This window comes from Triticum aestivum, chromosome 7B (assembly GCF_018294505.1).
Source record: "Triticum aestivum cultivar Chinese Spring chromosome 7B, IWGSC CS RefSeq v2.1, whole genome shotgun sequence".
Taxonomy (NCBI): domain Eukaryota; kingdom Viridiplantae; phylum Streptophyta; class Magnoliopsida; order Poales; family Poaceae; genus Triticum; species Triticum aestivum.
The window spans coordinates 244,137,033-244,146,514 of record NC_057813.1 but is presented as its reverse complement, the minus strand read 5'-3'; positions in this window follow the sequence as shown (position 1 = coordinate 244,146,514).

The window sequence follows — 9,482 nt, the reverse complement described above, 5'->3', positions numbered from 1 at the left end:
AGGGTGACTCCACCAACATTCTTCACTCATATCATTATGGCAAGGACAAGTGCAATCAACTTCCACATCTTGCACTAGTTCAAGGAGTCACAAACCCTCATGTTGGTAAGGCAAGGGACAAGGTAACCTAATGATTTCATGGACATCATCTTGTGTGTGCATCACTCTATGTCTATGGATATTCTTGTTTGTTCCTTGTGGGACTAACCCATGTAGGTATTGAAAGTGCAAATCACTCCAAAGGATTGCTCCAAATGATCTACATCAACATTGAGCATCCACATATTCAACACCTACATGAAGTCATCATCGACAAAACCCAAGGTTAGTTCATCCCTCTAAGGGGGGATCTCACATCTAGGGGGATCTTAACTCTAAGAATTGAGTCAAAGCAACTCTAATGATGTGAACACATCAATGCATTATGTAAAAGTGGTAACCCCACTTGAGCTTAAACGATGAGTATGACCTATGATCAAATGTTCTCATTTGACTCCTAAGTCAATATACTCATATATAGATGACCTAGTCATCGCCAATTGTTTGATAGATGCTAGAATTGGTTGTGCATGCTTTGCCACATATTTCATTTGCCATTTTATTGTGTGAGCATGTTGGTTGCATATTTTACTCATTCGAGGACATCCACTTGTTGCTTTGATTGATTGGCTTCTTTTTCTTTGGCCAAGTGGATGGACAAGAATGCCTAAGAACCTTCTCTAGCTATCTATGCTTTTCTTGTCTCAAACTCTATTCATGCTACATCACAAAATTTGATCAAGTCAGATTCGAACCACTCTGTGTGAGGAGCACTCGGAGTCCCCGATTCATCATACACTTAAACTTCCAAAACTTCTTTGTGATTCTCGGTCTGGCCGATTCCTCCATTTCGGTCCTATCGAGATCACTAAGTCGATCTAGGTTTCCAATATCGGTGCAACCGACTTGAACTTTTCGGTCACACCGAGTTGCTGTAACTATCAACAGTTATGCATCTCGGTGCCACCGAGTCGTTCCACTTGGTCACACCGACAGTGTCGGGCTATATATACACACGGGCAAAATTTGGAAAACTTTCCCAAATCTCTTCGCCCGCGCATAGCTCGCTCTGCCTACTAGGTCTCCGGATCATCGACTTCGTCGCCAGCCCCCTCCCGTCGCTGGTCTCTGCCGCCGTCAACGGATTTCTTCTCCGCCGTTGCCGCCGTAGCAAGTTCATCGCTGAACTAGGGTATGAACTCGATCACAGTGCTATCCTCGTCTGATTCTCAGCACATTGTGTTCATTATGATTCTTGCCATGAATGAGACACTCCTATCTAGTCAAAACAATCCTTAGAATAGATGCGATTTGAAAATTTAGGGTTAGGTTTCCGCAGAAACCATCTCGGACCCACCGAGTTGAAAAACTCAGTCCCACTGATTTGGCTAACGGCATTGCACTAGTAACTCTCGGCTGACCGAGAATTGCTAATCAGTGTGACCGATTTTAAAACTTTGTGAAACCCTAGCAGTCTCGGTGCCACCGAACTGTGACTCGGTCTGACCGAGTTCACTAGTTTAGGTTCCAAAACTTCTTCGGTATCACCGAGTTTGAAAATCGGTTGATCCAAAATGCTTTCTGTGGAAAACTGAAACTAAGTTTTTGAATCATTCTTTTGCAAAAATCTTTGCATTTTGTGATGCTCATCCACTCTATCTCATCTATAGCTATTCACATGGTCAGCAGTCAGTGTTTGCAGCATGTCAGAACAAAGTGATAGTCAGAACAAGTCAGAAGAGCACAATCACATGAGTGAGGGCACTAGTCCCTCAAGTTCCTCAGATGATGGCAGCAGAAGCACTCCTAGCAATTTGCCTAAAGCTGCCACCAGGACAAGGAAGAAGAGAACCTCAGAATCTGAGGATGAGGATTATATGGCAGAAGAAGATGAGGTTACTTCCAAGAAGGTAGTGCTCAAAAAGGAGTATGGCTCAGCAAAGAACACAAAGCCTGGACTCAATAGGAAGGTCCCTGCCAAGAGGACACCTATGCTGAAGGTCAGAGGATCAACACAAGTACCTGAAAAACCTGATCCCAAAGAGCCAGCTGTAGAAGGAAAGAAAAGGAAGGAAAGGGTCAAAAAGACCATGGCCAGAGTGATTGGAAAGCCTTCCATGATGGAAGAAGAAGAGGAAGAAGAGGTTGCTGCACTAGCACCTAAGGCACAAAAGCTGATGGGTGATGCTATAAAGTCAGGGGCTACAACATCAAAGCCCAAGGAAGCACCCAAAGCTGTCCCAAGCCCAAGATTGCACCAAAGAGGAATACCAAGAGTATTCCAGCTGCTGAGAAGAACAAAGCCCTAGTGCCTGAAGTTGCTGATGAGGAAGATGATGAAGGACAAGTCCTGAGGAAGCTAAAGCCAAAGATTCCAGACCACAATGATGCTCATCCTGTGGCTGAGAACATGAAGTTAAGAAAGGATGCATGACTCAGAATGTGGAGGTTGTCAGATCCATATGCTATCAGGAGAAGGACTGCTGTTGATTACAGGTTCCACACAAGGGAACAACAGGATTTCTATGAGACAGTGTTGTTGGACAAGAAACCTATAGTGTGTGATATGAGGTGGGTTGACTGGACCTACATGAAGGAGAATGAAGAACACTATCCTGGAGTGCAAGACAATTTTATTGCTTGTGGAGTTGCTGACTTTGTTGGGCAGAAGCTCACAAAGTGGAATGATGAGCTCATTATGCAGTTCTACTCCACAGCACATTTCTATCCAGATGGCAGGATAGTTTGGATGTCTGAAGGTACAAGGTACTAATCAACCATTGAGGAATAGGCCAATCTGATCGATGCCCCAAAGGAGAGTGAAGATGACTTGGATGTCTATGCCAAGAAGAAGATGGATCACAATACCATGGCTCATATGTACAAGGAGATCCCAGATGCTGCAGTTGAGACACATAAGTTTGGGTCAGTTCATTATCTTCTGTCAGGACTCCCAACAATCAACTGGATCCTAAGGCATACTCTATTGCCCAAGTCAGGTGGTCACAACATGATCAGAGGGCATGCTATAAACTTGCTACACTTGTTTGATGTGCCATAGAAATTCAAGGTCATGAGCCTCATTGTTGAGACTATCAAGAGGACAGCAGCAGACCAAAAGAGAAGTTGTGGATATGCCCCACAAATTCAGGAGTTGATTAACTCAAAGATGGGCATAGGCACATACTTGCTGGACAAGGAACATTTTGCTATCTATCCAGAATTTTAGGACAATCAAGTTGTGATGAATGAGAATGAACCATCATCTGTACAAGCTCAAGAGAAGAAGGAGAAAGCAAAGAGAGAGAAGGCTGCCAAGATGCCAACTCAAGAGGAGGCATCTGAGTACTTTTTGAAGAACAAGCAGGAGCAGCTTGGTTACTTGATAGCATCAACACTGAGGATTGAGAAGGGGTTGGCCACCCTAACTCAAAACCAGGAGAGCCTAGAAAGAATCATGGAACAAAAATTCTATGATGTAGATGTCAAAGTAACTGAGATTCAGTCAGTTGTGGAGCAACTACAGGATGACATGCAGGAGAGGAAGGGCAAGACTACCACTAATGCATTTGCCAGAGTGCCTAGAGCTCAGAGATCAGCTGCAGTGCCTGTGACGGACACCAAAGCCACTTCATCTGCACCAGCTACAGCTCCTACAGCTCCAGTGCAACCAGCTCCAGCACCAACTCCTCCAGCTCCATCCATATCAACTGAAGCCTACGTCCAAGGAGCCATCTCTACACCACCACCTGAAGATCAAGCCTGAGAGTCGATCTAGTGCTATGCATTTTCTATGAACTTTTTGGTAACTTGTTGCCAAAGGGGGAGAAAAATGTATAGATCATAGGCTTCGAGAGAGAGAGACTGTTGCTTTTTGTTCTCTCTTGCTTTGGTGGTTAAACTTTGTTAGCTTTTGATTGCTTGAGATACTATGCTATTATCTGTGAGACATTGATGATCATGTGTTTGATCATAAGCTACACTTATGCTTGTTAGATGATATTATCTTACCTATCCTTATATGATCATTCACTTTGCTTGGTGATGAGTGCATGTATTCAATCTTTATTATTTTGAGCGCTCCACCAAGATGTATGTGACATGGAAGAGTAACCCATGAGCCTAATTCCTTGTGCATTTGCAGTCCAAAGCAAATCCTAAACCATGCACAAATTTAGGGGGAGCTCTTGCTTATCACATACTTCTCAAAGCGACGATGTTTTTCAATCTTATTATCATTTGTGGAAGCTTTGATCTATATGTTGTCATCAATTACCAAAAAGGGGGAGATTGAAAGTGCAAATATCCCTAGGTGGTTTTGGTAATTCATAACAACATATAGCTCATTGAGCTAATGCTATTCCAAGACTATTATTTCAGGAAAGCTCAATGAGTGGCATGGCATGGATGATGAAAGTGGATCCCTCAAAATATCAAGGACAAAGGATTGGCTCAAGCTCAAAAGCTCAAGACTCTTCATTTTACATTTTAGTGATCCAAGATCACATTGAGTCTGTAGGAAAAGCCAATACTATCAAGGAGGGATGAGGTGTTGCTTAATGAGCCTCTTGCTTCAAGTCCTTAGTGATATGCTCCAAAAACCCTGAACTACTTTCTCACATCCACATATGACCTAAACCCAAAGTCAAACTCGGCCATACCGATTCTTTCTATCCAGCGCCACCGAGTTCATATGTCATAGCCACTGCCACAAACCCTAGGCAAATCGGTCTCACCGATAGGGATCTCGGTCTCACCGAGATGGGATTGTAATCTCTCTGTTTCCCTTCGTAACGTTTCGGTCTAACCGAAGTGAGCGATTGGTCCCACCGAGATTGCAATGTAAACTCACTGTTTCCCTTTCGTAACATTTCGGTCTCACCGAAAAGAGCGAATCGGTCCCACCGAGTTTACCTGACCAACTCTCTGGTTAGCTAATTACCCAAATCGGTCTCACCGAGTTTGTGTAATTGGTCTCACCGAGATTACGTTATGCCCTAACCCTAACCATATCGGTCCTACCGAGTTGCATGTCGGTCCCACCGAAAATCCTAACGGTCAATAGGTTTACTAAATCGGTCCGATCGAGTTTGTTGATTCGGTCCCACCGAGTTTGGTAAATTGTGTGTAACGGTTAGATTTTGTGTGGAGGCTATATATACCCCTCCACCTCCTCTTCATTCATGGAGAGAGCCATCAGAACAAACCTACACTTCCAACTTACCATTTCTGAGAGAGAACCACCTACTCATGTGTTGAGGCCAAGATATTCCATTCCTACCATATGGATCTTGATCTCTAGCCTTCCCCAAGTTGCTTTCCACTCAAATCTTCTTTCCACCAGATCCAAATCCCATGAGAGAGAGAGTTGAGTGTTGGGGAGACTATCATTTGAAGCACAAGAGCAAGAGTTCATCATCAAGGCACCATTTGTTACTTCTTGGAGAGTGGTGTCTCCTAGATTGGCTAGGTGTCACTTGGGAGCTTCTGACAAGGTTGTGGAGTTGAACCAAGGAGTTTGTAAGGGCAAGGAGATCGCCTACTTCGTGAAGATCTACCGCTAGTGAGGCAAGTCCTTCGTGGGCGACGACCATGGTCGGATAGACAAGGTTGCTTCTTCGTGGACCCTTCGTGGGTGGAGCCCTCCATGGACTCGCGCAATCATTACCCTTCGTGGGTTGAAGTCTCCATCAACGTGGATGTACGATAGCACAAACCTGTCGGAACCACGATAAAAACATCCGTGTCTCCAATTGCGTTTGAATCCTCCAAACCCTTCCCTTTACATTCTTGCAAGTTGCATGCTTTAATTTCCGCTGCTCATATACTCTTTGCATGCTTGCTTGAATTGTGTGAAGATTGCTTGACTTGTCCAAAGATAGCTAAAATCTGCCAAAGTCTAAAATTGGGAAAAGGTTAAGTTTTTAATTGGTCAAGTAGTCTAATCACCCCCCCTCGAGACATACTTCAAGGTCCTACAGCGGCAAGGAAGAAGACTTTAGACAACAGACGACTGGGTCGGGGGATATATCCTGTTGCCGTGGACGAGGCGGTCGTAGGAGCGGCAACAGAAAGGTGGACGACGGTGCCGATGAAGCGAGAGGAGGCGATGAAAGGATCCTGGTCCAGCACCATGGATGAGAGACGTCCATCTCTTGTAGTGGACGATGGGGTAGGGGTAGCGACTCCGGCAAGGTGGAGGATGTGGTGGCGGACGGAGGAGGCTGGCCGCAGTGCGGAGGTTGTCGTGCCGCCGATGGTGTATGAATGGGGAAATGGAGGGGAGGGGGGGGATCTCAAACTTTGGGACGCGCTTCTCTAAAACGGGGGAAAGTTACGAACTTATCCCCCATTTAAAATTTCGGACATCGCGTCAGTTGGGGATAGGACGGTAATCTCGCATCTCCCAAATATTTGCCGGTAACTATTTCGGGCGAGGAGAGGGTGTTTTGCTGCCCACGGTTGGCGCCCACGGTGTATGAACGGGGCTGACAGGTAGGGCGGTTGTGTCATGTCTGATGGAAGTTACACATCTGCCCCTATTTAAAATATTAGCCTACATCGATTTCGGATGAGGAGAGTTTGTTTTGCCGCTCACCATGTATGAATGGGGAAATGGAGGAAGAGACACATGTCTTTCAGACGAGCTTGAATCAAATGTGTTTTGCCGCCCACGTTTGGCGCCCGCAGGGTCTGAATGGGCTCAGAGGCTGTTGTGTCACGTCTGATTGAAGTTACTAGTCTACCCCTATCGACAGCAGTGTAAATCCGGTCGATAAGGATGTCAAGTGTCAGGGGTAGACAGTAATTTCCATCTCGCAAACACTTGCTTCGGGCAGCCCACAAATTATAGTGGGTGTTTAGCCGCTTCATTCAAAACTTGGGAGAATTAGCATTCACGTTTGCCCTGGGACCTGGCAAACTAAATTCAATTCCAATTTGTATCCGATTACGAATATCCACAGATAATTATGTGTTTTGTTATTTATTTCTTAAAAACCACAACAAAGATTTATTCCACCTTTATATATGATTATGATTTAGAAATGTCATGATCTTCAAATTCAGTAGGTTGGATACACTCTGATTCAAACAGTTATTTCATCCAATACAATATGCTCACACGAAAAACAGTTCACCTTATGTCAATCATACAAGTACTGAGGATTACCTCGCCTAAAAAATTTGGATCATTACAACACATGGACAACATGGAATTCTGGACAACATAGGGGGTCTTGGAACATAATCCATTCAGAGACATGACACAACATGCAAGTACAATAATCTAATGACAATTTCAACTGGTATCTAAAGAAGAACCGGGATTACCTTGGGCTTCAGATAGCAGAAACAGCAGGACCTCCTCTGTCCTCAAATGCAACATTCTTACTTCCTCCAATTCTTGGGTTGCTTGCATAATGCGTGCCGCTAATTCCGTAATTTCCAGCCTCAAGATAAAGATTACCTCATTCATGGCAGCCACACCATCTCTTTCTGCCTCTAGTAGAGCCTCAAGCACTATAATATCTGTGCTCAGACTGCTCTCCGGTGGTGTTGCCTCTGAACTGCTACCATCTGGTAACATGGATGGCGCACTGCTTCCACAAATAGATTCTGGGGTTGTACATTGTGTCCTAGTGCGAACGGCATCCTGAAAGGTTTCCGCTGGACATAAGTAAGAGATAGTTATCGTATGATCCAGGCAGTAAGCTTACATGGTAAACGACGGACGAATTATTGCCGAGCATGGCAAACTATATTTAAATGGTTCGAAGCAGCATCAACCGAAAAGAAATTAAAATGGTAAGATGAAAGTTGAAAGGGAGTGTACAACCGCTATATTTAAGTTGCCAAGGCATCTAAGTAGTTGAAATAATCTGAGAAAGCACTTAACAGTGTGGCCTCATATAAACTACAAAGACAGTCTTGTGATGAAGTTGAGAGGAAAAGTTAAGGACTCAAATGAAATAGGCATGCATTTCTTTACGATAGTACAACAGGCACTGCTGACATATTGGCTAACTCAGGTATAACTCAACAACAAACAAACATTCGAATCAAGCAATACAACGAAGCAGACAACTGAACTATTTGTAATTCGGTAGGATTACACGTTGAGGGCACAAGCCAAGAAAGCAGCCCACTCGCATTACATTTAACATGTACTAAAACACACTGGCTTACCATATGTTGATGTGAAGCCTAGCTGCTGTTGCAATGTTCTTTGAAGATACCGTCAGCATCCCGTGGTTGCAAATCTAGTTGTTGTAGTTTATTCTGCACCATCTATTTAGGTAAAATTAATTTTAATCGCATGCACTGGTCCGAATTGATCATCAATGGTTCATCTAAACTAATGAAAGAAGGGTGTGTGCATACACGACAATATATGTGCTTCCCTCTATTTTTATGCTTGTTCGAGGTGCCAGCCCCAAAAGAACAAATATTTTGCTTGATGGGGTTGGCAGCTCCATAATTAATAGAAGCATCAAATTAGTCATGCAACTTGGGAAGATCAAGAACACACAAACAAGTAATGAACAGAGGCTCGGAGCAGTGATGTAATAGCTAGCATCAGAAAATGTAATGTAAAATGAACAAAAAGCAGCGGAACCACATGCTAGTTTGCTGATGTGTAATTAGGCATAGAGAACATTAAGCAGTATGATGGAACTAACAGGTGGCATCAGAACAAAACTAAAGCATATTAACTATATGTGCACTGGTATGTAATTTAACACATGTAACATGTTCACTGCCAGAAGTATGGCCCTACAGGTGCAAGCAGAATAACACGTCTCATGAAAAACTGAATGATGCCCTGAAGAAATTCAAAGGTGCGGTGCTTATGCTAGGAAAGTGAACGTAGGCGCCGGCCGTTGGATAATAGTACCTGATTCTCGGCGGCGTATGGGTATCGTTGTCATACTTGATAGCTAAGGATCGTCAATGGTGCTCGTGTTGCGGTTGAGTTTGGGCCGGCTGTCGACGTCACTGAAGTGGCTCCGGTGCTATGGTTGCGGCGCCTGTCGACATACAAGAAAGCTCATCTGTGGTAAGTGAACAGTTGCACGATAAAGAGAAAAACCGAAGGAGTACAAATTGAAATAACCTGATGAGGCTGCGGCGTCGGTAAAGCAGGGCCGATGGAGTTGAATATGGCATCCGTGGAGCGGGTCCGGTGCAGTGGACGAAAGCTTCAGCGGGCGTGTTGTATAGTGCTTTCGGTGAGGCGGATCTGTTGCGTCGGACGAGGGCTTGTATGAAGGGCCAGCGAAGGGGCGGACGAGGGAGTCAGTGAAGGGCCTACGCTGTGGTGGAGGGCATCGGTTAAGCAGATCCGGTGTGGTGGACCATGATGGCGGTCAAGGAGATCTGGAGCGGTGGACAAGCCAGTCGCTGAAGCGGCTCCGGTGAAGTGGTGAGTTGGCAGTTGGGGG